The sequence below is a fragment of the Diadema antillarum genome, unplaced genomic scaffold (genome assembly GCF_040938485.1).
Source record: "Diadema antillarum isolate AM-2024a unplaced genomic scaffold, OU_Dant_1.0 scf00000075, whole genome shotgun sequence".
NCBI classification, from domain to species: Eukaryota; Metazoa; Echinodermata; class Echinoidea; order Diadematoida; family Diadematidae; genus Diadema; species Diadema antillarum.
The window spans coordinates 1,787,514-1,800,000 of NW_027270964.1; the positions used below are offsets into that span (position 1 = coordinate 1,787,514).

General features: G+C 39.1%; 1 pseudogene; it reads right to left on the bottom strand.

Annotated features, from left to right (window-relative positions):
• Positions 1–3,464: 3,464 nt before the first annotated feature.
• LOC139717396 (uncharacterized) lies at positions 3,465–4,667 on the bottom strand (annotated as a pseudogene).
• Between the last annotated feature and the right edge of the window lie 7,820 nt (positions 4,668–12,487).

Below are 12,487 nucleotides of genomic sequence, written 5' to 3' on the forward strand. Positions count from 1 at the left end.
CTTTACATGATTTAGGATAAGAACAAGGTTGCCAGGGGCAACACTAGTAACCAAAACACACCAAATTTGAGCAAGTTACACCTGCTGTAATACACTGTGCAGCCGATTCATTGCGTGAGTGGAGAAAAATGTGATACTCGGCTGATACTGAATTCAGTTCAGATGGCACCCATTTGCAGATGCCATACTGAACAAAAAGATCCGACTGTATAATTCACCCTGGGCAACTATACAAACTGAATAGTCATGCTTAAGCGTGTTTCATTAATGATAGTGAAATGTAGCTTGCGTACGTTAACTGCTGAAGGGTTGTAATACACTGTGCAACTGGTTCAAGACACAAACCAAATTTGAGCAAGTCACACCTGCTGTAATACACTGTGCAGCCGGTCCACTGCATGAGTGGAGAAGAATATAACACTCGGCTGATACTGTATTTAGTTCAGATAGCACCCTTTGTAGATGCCATTCTGAATAGAAAAAAAAACACAGACTGGACAAATCACCCTAGTTGACTAAACAATCTGCATAAAATGCTTAAGCGTTTTGCATTAATGATAATGAAGTGTGTATAGCTTGCGTACGTTGACTGCTAAAAGGTTGGGTAATTTGGGAGCATACTAATACATGTAGCTCTATTTTCAAAACATCGGCTGTGAAGGTTCTGAATTGAGCTACTATTGATTGAAATATATATGTGTATACATATATGTATATATATTTATCACTTCATACATTTAGATTTGGTTGGGATGGATCATGACATCGTGCAGACTCTAATCACAATGAAGTGACTTGACAACCGTCATGTCGGCCAGGTAAAACTCCTACAGCCTAAAAGGAAACCTATACTTGAGGAATCCATTTGGAGGAAACCAGTAATGCCATAAATGGACTTGTTTACCAGGAACATATATAAGTCAACCGGGTTTTTTTATCATTCATTCAATACGGATTTCTCCTCTCCCACAGTTGGAGAGCAAAACATCACCCACTCCCTATGCGCCAACAAGACTAACACTGAGGAACTCTTTACATGATTTAGGATAAGAACAAGGTTGCCAGGGGCAACACTAGTAACCAAGACACACCAAATTTGAGCAAGTTACACCTGCTGTAATACACTGTGCAGCCGATTCATTGCGTGAGTGGAGAAAAATGTGATACTCGGCTGATACTGAATTCAGTTCAGATGGCACCCATTTGCAGATGCCATACTGAACAAAAAGATCCGACTGTATAATTCACCCTGGGCAACTATACAAACTGAATAGTCATGCTTAAGCGTGTTTCATTAATGATAGTGAAATGTAGCTTGCGTACGTTAACTGCTGAAGGGTTGTAATACACTGTGCAACTGGTTCAAGACACAAACCAAATTTGAGCAAGTCACACCTGCTGTAATACACTGTGCAGCCGGTCCACTGCATGAGTGGAGAAGAATATAACACTCGGCTGATACTGTATTTAGTTCAGATAGCACCCTTTGTAGATGCCATTCTGAATAGAAAAAAAAAACAGACTGGACAAATCACCCTAGTTGACTAAACAATCTGCATAAAATGCTTAAGCGTTTTGCATTAATGATAATGAAGTGTGTATAGCTTGCGTACGTTGACTGCTAAAAGGTTGGGTAATTTGGGAGCATACTAATACATGTAGCTCTATTTTCAAAAAATCGGCTGTTAAGGTTCTGAATTGAGCTACTATTGATTGAAATATATATGTGTATACATATATATATATATATTTATCACTTCATACATTTAGATTTGGTTGGGATGGATCATGACATCGTGCAGACTCTAATCACAATGAAGTGACTTGACAACCGTCATGTCGGCCAGGTAAAACTCCTACAGCCTAAAAGGAAACCTATACTTGAGGAATCCATTTGGAGGAAACCAGTAATGCCATAAATGGACTTGTTTACCAGGAACATATATAAGTCAACCGGGTTTTTTTATCATTCATTCAATACGGATTTCTCCTCTCCCACAGTTGGAGAGCAAAACATCACCCACTCCCTATGCGCCAACAAGACTAACACTGAGGAACTCTTTACATGATTTAGGATAAGAACAAGGTTGCCAGGGGCAACACTAGTAACCAAGACACACCAAATTTGAGCAAGTTACACCTGCTGTAATACACTGTGCAGCCGATTCATTGCGTGAGTGGAGAAAAATGTGATACTCGGCTGATACTGAATTCAGTTCAGATGGCACCCATTTGCAGATGCCACACTGAACAAAAAGATCCGACTGTATAATTCACCCTGGGCAACTATACAAACTGAATAGTCATGCTTAAGCGTGTTTCATTAATGATAGTGAAATGTAGCTTGCGTACGTTAACTGCTGAAGGGTTGTAATACACTGTGCAACTGGTTCAAGACACAAACCAAATTTGAGCAAGTCACACCTGCTGTAATATACTGTGCAGCCGGTTCATTGCATAAGTAGAGAAAAATATAATACTCGGCTGATATTGTATTCAGTTCGGATGGTACCCATTTGCAGATGCCATCCTGAACAAAAGGAGAAAAAAAAAGAAGAAAAATACAGTATCTTGATATACATTTGGCACTGCAAGTTGACAGCAATTCTAGTACATTTTGGATTCATTGTCTTCTACCATTTCACTTTAGTATCTTAATATACATTTGGCACTGTACGTTGACAGCAATTCTAGTAAACTTTGGATTCATTTACTTCTACCACTTCAATTTAGTGTATTGAAAAACCGGAATATTTGTGATCATGCAAAAACCGGTGTGTTTTTATAAGGAAACCAGTGCGCATATTTTAACCAAACCAACGTCATTGAATTTTTGATCACAATAGGTATACCTAATGAAAAACCAATACGCACATTTTAGTTAAACCAACATCATTGACTTCTTGAGTGCAATAGATATACCTAGAATATAATTTCTGAGTTGCTCATGTAGGACAATAAGTATCTATCATAGCATCATCATGTACAACTGGGCCAATGTTACTGATCTACTCTGTAGGGTACACAAAACTTCAGTTGAAGTTATAAGAATTTTTTAGTGCAATAAGTATACCTAAAATATAATTTCTGAGTTACTCATGTAGGACAATAAGTATCTATCATAGCATCATCATGTACAACTGGGCCAATGTTACTGATCTTCTCTGTAGGGTACACAAAACTTCAGTTGAAGTTATAAGAATTTTTGAGTGCAATAAGTATACCTAAAATATAATTTCTGAGTTACTCATGTAGGACAATAAGTATCTATCATAGCATCATCATGTACAACTGGGCCAATGTTACTGATCTTCTCTATAGGCTACACAAAACTTCAGTTGAGGTTGTAAGAATTTTTTTAGTGCAGTAGGTATACCTAAAACTATGATTTCTGAGTTACTCATGCTGGACAATAAGTATCTGTCATATCATAATCATGTACAACTGGGCCAATGTTACTAATCTTCTCTGTAGGGTACACAAAACTTCAGTTGAAGTTATAAGAAATGTATATAGGAGATGACTACTCACTCGAAATTAAAGGGAGCGCCTCCGGTTTGGCGCCATTTTCCGGCATAGAATCTCAACTTGGTACCTTTGCTGTACATTTCTTGGACTTGTTTCTTCCATTTCTGTTTTTCTTCCAGGTCAGTCTGCGTCAAGTCGTCGATCATGAATCATGAAATATCGCTCGTCCTTTAGGATTTCCCTGGCACGACGGATGACATCTACTTTTTCTCTGTATGAGAGAAACTTTATCAAGATGTGCCTGGGACGACCTTCCACCTTGCGACCATCACGATGAGCTCGCTCCACCTTTGTGGTCATCTTGAATTTGGACCGCAGGATGTCTTCGACGATGTGGGCGCAGTCTTCCCTCTGGTCATTTGGTGTTTCAGGGATTCCCACGATGCGGATGTTATTCCTCCTAGATATTCTTTCGGTTTTGTTTGTTTCCGCTTTGTTCTTCAATACTTCGGAGCGGAGTTCGGCAATTTCTTTTTCCATTCTTTTCATTCTACCTTCCATTTCCTTTTGTTTGACTTCGAGATCATCGACCCGTTTGCTCTCAAATTGGATAGAAGCTTCAATGTTGGCCTCAAGATCGCTCAACTTCCCAAGGAACTTGTCGACAGCGTCTTGGATCATTTTATTGAATCCGCTGGTAGCTTCCTTGAAATATGCGTCCAAGCTTCCAGGGGTTTGCACATTGGGAGGTGCAGAGGCCGGTGCTTCCTTGTCGGCGGGCATAGTGGTGCCTCGATCTGGGTGCGTTGGGTTGGTTACCGTCGTGGATGCGACAGCCATATTTGTGACGTCATCAGGCACCAGTTCAACAGATTCCGCATCGCTGGCTGTTTGGCCTTCCAACGACTCTCGCTGGGAAGCGGCCGGAGTCATGGGCGTAGGGTTAGTGACCTTCGGGTTCGGACTTGACGGGCTGTTTGCACGTACCTGGGTTGCGGGTTTTCTCACAGAAGGACCATAGTTTTTTGCCTTTGTAGCGGCTAACCGTTGCGGCCGAGCAGATTTTTGTTGGTCCATCCTCAGGCGATGTTTCTAACTTTGTCGTTTTGTTAGAATGTGAGACCCGAAAAAATGAAGTAGACGTCCCAATTTGGTGAAATTTTGTTACTTTTGCGAGACAAACGAAATTGCCGCGTGCGTCTCAGTCCATAGCGCCCTCTCTCTCCTTTGTATAAAACCTTAACTTTGAAAATCACTTATTGGTCTTATAGATTCTTTATCAAATAATTGTTCTAAATGATAAACATTCCGCATATATAAATCTGCATTGAATGTCATTTTCCCTTTCAATAAAAAATCTTTGTTATTAGATATAATTGGGTTAATTTTCCCTTCTTCAAAATTCCTGCAGTTATATAAATCCTCCCGGGCTGCTAACATTTCTAAATAAAACAATGGTGCCTTAAGTGAAAGTTTTTTTGCCTCATAGTTGCAAAGAAATAAAATTCTGCCCCCTACTGATTTGAAACTGTGTTTCACAGGCACACACGCACACGCACACACACACACACACACACACACACACACAATTCATATCGTATAATTCATGTTTGAGTCAGTGATTAAGCAACTTCGTGTACAATCATTTTCTTCATGACGACCATAGCTAGATAATCAGTACATCACAAACAAGCTAAACATGACGGACAGGATGCAAGTTTTCTTTTCGATTTCGTAGGAAATAGAGATATATTGATAACATAATTGTTATCAAACTAGGGAGAGGTGTAACAATCTTTGTATGATTTGTTGGCGGTTTCGACTGATATCACTATTTCCTGAAAGGATGCGACACCGTGTTTCAATTACTTTCTCATACTAGGTCCGATTTTGATGAAACCTCTAATCATCCCTTTTAATTTGCTGGGCTTTTGGTCAATCATTTCAAATTAAAGATTAGCAAGGTGTGAACTTGCAATGAAAGTTTTCTGCCGCAGTAACTGCAGTTATTTCAACTAATAACAATGACGAATTTATAGCTTTTTATACACCCCCAGCGCATAAAATCTTGGGAAAATTAGATTCAGATTGAACAAGGTATACCAATCATTCCTCATCACAGTTTTTAACGCTAAAAGTAATCTCTACTATATGTCTGTTTTCCAAACCAGACGATATCGGCAGGTGTGCGCCACTGCTCGCCAATCCTACCGGCATAGCTACAACGCCTGGTGTCCGTTTAGGAAAATCTACTACCGCAGCTTCAGGTACAGTATACAAATTTCTCTCGACAAAAGGATGTTCCAAAACAGAGATCGCCTTTTGGCGAGAATGTCCAGCTTGTGTTAACCAACTTCAAACTTATTACAATGCGCGTGTCAATATTGTGTGCAGTTATGGCGTCAAGGAAAGTTAGCGTAAATTTGTGCAGTCCTCCACGAATTGAACGTTAATCCTTTCACTGGTTTGCGGATCACACTTGGGACCGTATCCAATCAATGTAAGACCTATAATTTGACCAACCTCTTTAATTGTTTGTTTGTGTTTTTCGACTGGCGCAATATTTTTTTTTTCCTGTAGTAAACATTGGGAAAGAGTGTTTTATGTTTGTAATGTGCCAAAGTTTGATTTACAATGCACTCTTGACGCCATACTTATAGTCAAATCGTGAAAAGCTTCGTATCAATTATTAATGTATGAAGTGCTGAGATGTTATAGAAGAAACCCGAATTAAATGGTGACTGGTACAGAAAACGCTGCTTCACATCGGCGCCAATCCTATCAAGATACCGAGTATTACTGCTGCGGTGGCTTTGCTGGAAACGGGCAGACGTGCACTGGTAAGTAAAGTTTGTCAGTCCTTTCAAAGCCTTGGTCCCTAGGTCCTTTCAAAGCCTAGTTGCCTGTCTTCGGTATTCCAACCCCCTCTCAGACGGTGCATGTTGTATATGTAGACCATAAAGTGTTTGTCATTTTGCCTCTGGACAAAGTTTTTGCTATATAGGATAGAAAGATCAGGCCCCTTTTGACTCCTTACAAAACGTTTACACGTCAATGGTGATAGCACAGCCCTTAAGCATGCACGCTACTGCAGCAACTTTCCGCGAACATATATTTTATACAGATTTGGATAAACATGTACACCATCCCACAGCAGAAATGAAGACACAAACAATGCAATGTCAGTAAAAGGCCTAACGAAACACGAAACAGTCAGTAGCTAAAAATAAAAATGAATTCAGCTTTAAACTGGAAAAGAAAATTACACAATATTGTAAGCTTGTAAGAAATATTCCAACTGTCTCAAACGAACTGATGCATGACGTGAGGTAAAACTTGAGCACATTGTCACTAAAAACCGAGTACGTGCAGCTGTACCTTCAAATGACTCCTTTATTTCTAATCCGGTCCCCCACCCCCCCCCCCCCCCTCCTCCATCATTCTTCTCCTTTCTTTATTATATCCTGGTTTTCCTCATCCAGAAATTAATCATCATAAATTTGCACAATATCCAAACCTCCTTCTCCTCCTCTTCCTCCTCCTCCTCTTCCTCCTCCTCCTCCTCCTCCTCTTCCTTCCCCTCTTCCTCCTATCATCCACATGCAGACATTAACGAGTGCACCACCGGGGACCATGATTGTTTCAATGGAGCCACTTGTGTCAACACAATGGGAGGTTATCGGTGCGTCTGCTCTGCCGCTCATACGGGAATATACTGCGCTGATGGTAATAACGACTGTGTACTCTCTAAAAAAAAAAAATCGAGTGAAAATATTCACTCTTGAAGGAGTGAATACAAAAAAGAGTGAATTTAGAGTGAAATTGGAGTGAATTTCGAGTGAAAATGTTCATTTTCACTCGTTTTGGAGTGACCTCAGGGATCACCCGAAGATTTTGGAGTGATCCCTGCGAGGTCACTCCAAAAAGAGTGAAAATGAACATTTTCACTCAAAATTCACTCCAATTTCACTCTAAATTCACTCTTTTTTGTATTCACCCCTTCAAGAGTGAATATTTTTACTCGATTTTTTTAGAGAGTATGTTGCACACACGTATATATATATATATATATATATATATATATATGTATATATATATATATATGTATATATATATATATATATATATATATATACATATTGAGTAGGTTGTCCACGTGTTGGCGTGATGATAAGATAAAAAAACAAAACTGGAACAAAGTTCATGCTGTATTCACCGTCGGTTTATTTCTGTACACAAATTTTCGAGCTACTCGCTCTTTCTCAAGTGTTGATACTGAGAGAAAAATAAACATTGTTATTGTTCTGATATTGTTATAATATTGCTACAATATAATATTGCTCTCTCAGTATCAACACTTAAGAAAGAGCGAATCGCAAGGAGATTTATGTGCAGAAATAAACCGTTGGTGAATACAGCATAAACTTTGTTACAGTTTTGTTTTTTATCGTATGTATAATATACATTAGATACATCAGTGTATAGTTACAATAGCGGGATATAACGTCTTATTTAATTGCATATAATCATATAAGCCTATATGTAGGCCTATGGGGGAGCAGGGGAGGAGAGAGATGAGATATATCATTATGGGGTGAGATATTAAGTCATTCCGAAGGTTTGTTACTCCGAAAAACACGAATTGCGTATACCAAGAGGTTAGTTAATCCGAAAACGAAAAGGGGATAGTTAAGTCGAACATTGTACTGTGGCCTTATTCCGGAAGTTCGTTTTTTCCGAAAATTCGTAATTCCGAAAATAAAATAAGGTACGTTTTTCCGAAAATACGTTCATCCGAAAATGAAACAGGGTTCGTTATTCCGGAAATGGTGAGACGGTAAGGACGAACGAACATTCCGGGATTTAGGAACCTTTTTTCATTTTCGGAATGTCAAACCTTCGGAATAACAAACCTAATTCATTCATTTTTAGTCATAAACGAACGTTTGGAATAACCAAATTTGGGAATTACGAACTGTAACAATTATAACGACCACACCCTGTCTTCCTGTCAAATCTCCCCGACGATAACTCGATCATTTACTTTCCCTTAAGCCCTATTCTAACTGGGCTATTTGAGACCAAGTTTTTACGGGAGGGGGGGGGGGGGGTCAATTTGACCCCCCCCCCCCCCCCCTTCAGATTTCGGCCGCCGACGGCGCGATCGCCGCAAAATTTTGCCTGAACATAGAGCTGGATGTAAACTACAAGATTACATGGTCATGCAATAGAAAAAATGAATTTCTATTTCTAGTAGATTAATTATGCAAATTTATGCATGAAATCATATTTTCACCTGTAACTCCATTAAAAGACTGAAGGATTGCTAAACTATTGGGTCAGAATTCCTCAAGACACATCAAACAATTTTCTTGCAAAAAAAAAAAGCACAGTCAACTTTGATATACTTTTTTCTATTGTTTTGTTAATTCCTTAAGTATTTTATTGTTTTTTCAGCCCTCTTGTTTTCTTTTTCTTTTTTTTGCCAAAATCTGTTGCAGGCACTTTCTCGAGCTTATCTACATTAGAATTGATTAATTTCAATACATAAAAATTGAAATAATCTAATCTATATCAATTTAACAAAAACACAATTTACATTGGATTTTCTCACAATATCGCGAATTTGAGCTGTTTTCGGGCTGACATGCATATGCAAAACATTACGTAACTTCAAAACTGTGTACCCGAACGTCGCAAATTTGGTTTCAAAATACGCGGTAGACTTAAATGAAAAAACAGTCATGAAATGGCGCGACAAAATCTCTGGGCGTTGCGGAATCATGGCGCGAAATATCGAGGGGGGGGGGTCAATCTGACCCCCTCCCCCTCCCCAGTTAAGATAGGGTTAAAGGACAAGTTCACCTTCATATGTATATGTGGATTGAGTGAATGCAACAATGTTAGTAGAACACATCAGTGAGAGTTTGAGGAAAATCGGACAATCCGTTCAAAAGTTATGAATTTTTGAAGTTTTTACTCAGTCAACTGCTGGATGAGAAGACTGCTACAGGTAATGTCACATGTGCATGTAGAATGATATAAAGAAAACATAGAGAAAATTCAACATATTTTCACTTGTCTCGCATAATACAAGAACACTTGACTTACCTCTTTCAGTAGGCAGGGGAAATAATATAACCCTTAACATACGTCATTGGCAAGTCGGGGAAATGTGATTTTTTTCACAAGACAAACAAATTGTGAAATTCTCCTTATATTTTCCTTTTATCGTTCTACGCATGTGACATACACTGTAGTAGTCTTCTCATGCAGCAGTGACTCAAAATATACTTTAAAAAAATTCATAACTTTTGAACGGAATTTCCGATTTTCATCAAATTTTCACTGATGTGCTCTACTGGTATTGCTGCATTCACTCAATCCATATAATGAAGGTAGACTTGTCCTTTAATCATAATATTATATCATCTTGATTTCGCAGACGTCGATGAGTGTGCCGCAGGGATCCACGACTGTTTCTCCGGCCCGCATTGCCGAAACTTGGACGGAAGCTTCACCTGCTCTTGCCCGCCAGGTTACACTGACCAGCAGCCGTCTAACCCCGGAAGAAACTGTGCTGGTGAGTTTGTCTATCTATTTGAATTTATTTCATGTTCTGTGGTTGTAGACCTGAACGAGTAGACCGGTAGTCCCACATCCCGTGGTTCTTCAGTCATCACAAGTATCTTAAAAGTGTGTTTGCTTTTGATTATGACGATGTTCTCCAGACTCAGTTACTAAGACTTGTTTGTGTCCATGATTGTGTCATCAGTCGACCATGCAATGCAGAATCAACCGATTTACACACAAACATGCACACACACACACACACACATACACACAATAATACCACAATATGTGACTTAAGAAGGAATCACCTAATGAACTGCTTTTGAACAAGCTCCTCTCCGTAGGAGACGATGAGAATGAATGATAAAGTGATAAAATGAGGATAAAGTGTATTGTTTATAAAGGACAAGACACTAAAAGGGCTGCTGCAAGCGGACTTGACCCAGAGACCTCGAGAATATAACAGCTCGTTGTGTACCCACTGAGCCACAAGTACTCCAGTGGCTGGTATCCTCGATATTTGAAAGGGTGACGTTCGTTATTCCAATGGTTCGTTATTCCGAAACACACAAATTCTGTATACCCATATTCGTTAGTTCGAAATTAATAGGGTTCGTTATTCCGAACCTTTGTGGTGTTATTTCAAAGGTTCCTCCGACCGTAAAATAATAAAAATAATAAAAATAATATAAAATAATATAAAGTAATATAAATAAAAATAATTTTCGTTCATGAGAGTGTTGCATGAAATGTTATAGACCTATCAACTTAAATAACTGTGCAGCAATATCACATCAAAACTGATCACCATTTTCCACGCAATGTGATCACCCTAGTGTGCCAATAAATGCCTACTCGCATTGATGTTCATATAATGTGACATGAGAAGTATTGAAGCGAAAAAGTGTATTTATCTAAAGATTGATTGTTTTCAGAGGTCATTTGTGTGCATGATTTATAAATTAAACGATGACTTTGGGCGTCATTTATCCGGTCGGTAAGGGGACATGTTTTATGGTGTTCCCCCTTTTTTTCAATCGTTTGTTTCTTTTGGCTCTTTTCAGACAATGATGAATGCACTTTAACAACGCACGATTGTTTCAACGACGCATCCTGCATCAACATTCCGGGCTCGTTCAACTGTTCCTGTCCCACTGGATATCGCGAGGGTTACCCCGGTAACCCTGGGAGAACATGCTCTGGTAAAATATGCTTCCTGATAATACATGTATATACGTGGATTTATAGTCATGTATAGTGAGAGAGAGAGAGAGAGAGAGAGAGAGAGAGAGACAGACAGACAGAGAGAGAATATAAAATTAGTGTGACACTGCGTGCACGCAAATCATAACACGCTCTTCGGAAATACCCGCGAACAAACAAAACGCACATATTACACGCACATACACGCAGAAAACACATTTAAGTTGCATGATATGTATTCTATACATATATATACATATATATATATATATATATATATATATATATATATGTATAAGATAGAAAACCAAACTGGAACAAAGTTCACGCTGTATTCACCAACGATTTATTTCCGCACACAAATTTTCGAGCGACTTGCTCTTTCTCAGGTGTTGATACTGAGAGAACAATAGCGAAAATTAAGCCATAACAATATTGCAACCGTGTTAGCAAGGATGTGTGTGCAGAAATTTGTGTACTGGAAACCGTTGGTGAATACAGCATGAACTTTGTTCCAGTTTGATTTCATATCTTGTTATCTTGTTATTACTCGTCGGGCCATCTTGTGTCTGTGCAAGAGAATCCCTCTCTAAACTTGTAAAAATGCACTTACCTTGGCTTTTCAGAAGATCTGCCACCACTGACCACTGTACTTCTGTGAAGGTCCAGTACAACCCAGAGTGGGCATTTGTACTATAATAGTGTTATGGAAACTACGTTCGTTGGCCGGAGAGCACACTTCCTCTTTCTAAACCACGTTTGCATGCCATAATTATTTAGCAGTGATTAGTGAGGTTTCTTTTTCGCGTGCTGATAACTTATGATAACCTTCCCGATGAAACAGGAAATCCGACAAAAAATCACCGAGAACGGAGACCTTCTCCCTCTTCAGCTTTTAGCTCCATGGTTTAGCATTTCCTATAATGTTAGCATGACTCACACATGCACAAATTCATGAACAGATGCTGCACACACGTATATACATATTCTCTCTCTTTCCCCCCCCCCCTCTCTCTCTCCCTCTCCCTCTCTCTCTCTCTCTCTCTCTCTCTCTCTCTCTATGTACTGTATATACAATAACGTTTTCACAAAAAGATGACTAAAGATCCATTTGTTCTTTATTGCCAGCGCTTATCACTCGTCGGGCCATCAAAATTTCAGAAATTAAGATTTTGGTGAAAAAAGGTCGGATATTTGCCTTTACTTCTGGAAATGAACAGCGGTAACAATCGGCTCCGTAAGA